The sequence below is a fragment of the Plectropomus leopardus genome, unplaced genomic scaffold, assembly GCF_008729295.1.
Source record: "Plectropomus leopardus isolate mb unplaced genomic scaffold, YSFRI_Pleo_2.0 unplaced_scaffold82109, whole genome shotgun sequence".
NCBI classification, from domain to species: Eukaryota; Metazoa; Chordata; class Actinopteri; order Perciformes; family Serranidae; genus Plectropomus; species Plectropomus leopardus.
This window is the reverse complement of record NW_024690476.1, coordinates 1-651: the sequence shown is the minus strand read 5'-3', so window position 1 is coordinate 651 and position 651 is coordinate 1. Positions and strand designations below refer to the sequence as shown.

Here is a 651-nt window from a genome sequence, read left to right as displayed (position 1 = left end):
TCACTGCATTCAAGCTTCAGCCTCACCCGACTTCGGCGTCAGATTTTTTCCACTCCTACCGTGGTAGAGCGACCGTCTCTCTCATGAGATTCTCTCTTGTAATTTTTGCGATTCTTGTTGTCTCTAGTTCTCAAGCTCATTGTGTTTTTTACGCCTTCCTCTTTCCAGTGCCTACCATCTCCGAGCTCCAGTGCTCGCCACCCAGCCACTCGCCTTCGTGCCCAGCCACTCGCCTCCACCCCATCCCTGGATCCTCACCACCCTCTGCTTCACCAACCTCACCAGCACCCTTCACCTACCACCTTGGAGATCCCCAGCTCCCATTCCCTGACTGTCATTCCTCACCCCCTCCTTGTCATCTTCATTAAAGCCCTTTGTTTGTGCACCTCGAACCTGTCTGTGTCTGCTTTTGGGTCCACCTCACGCACGCATGGTGTACACGCACCGTAATGATCTCCAAAAGTAGGATGGGAGCCAGTCTTCAGCTACCACGGTCCTCTTTTATGGAACCATCTTTCAGTTTCCACTTTTAAGGGTACACTGAAGACCTTCCTCTTTGATAGAGTTTATAGTTATGGCTGGCTCAGGTTGCCTGGACCAGCCCCTCGTTAGGCTGACATAGGTTTAATCTGCCGGGGGACTTTCTGTGAT

General features: G+C 51.8%; 1 long non-coding RNA gene across 1 annotated transcript; it reads left to right on the top strand.

Annotated features, from left to right (window-relative positions):
- On the top strand, nucleotides 1-392 carry LOC121940279. Its single transcript, XR_006105600.1, has 2 exons — nucleotides 1-63; nucleotides 169-392. It is a non-coding gene; the product is annotated as an uncharacterized LOC121940279 (long non-coding RNA).
- The last annotated feature ends 259 nt before the right edge of the window (nucleotides 393-651 follow it).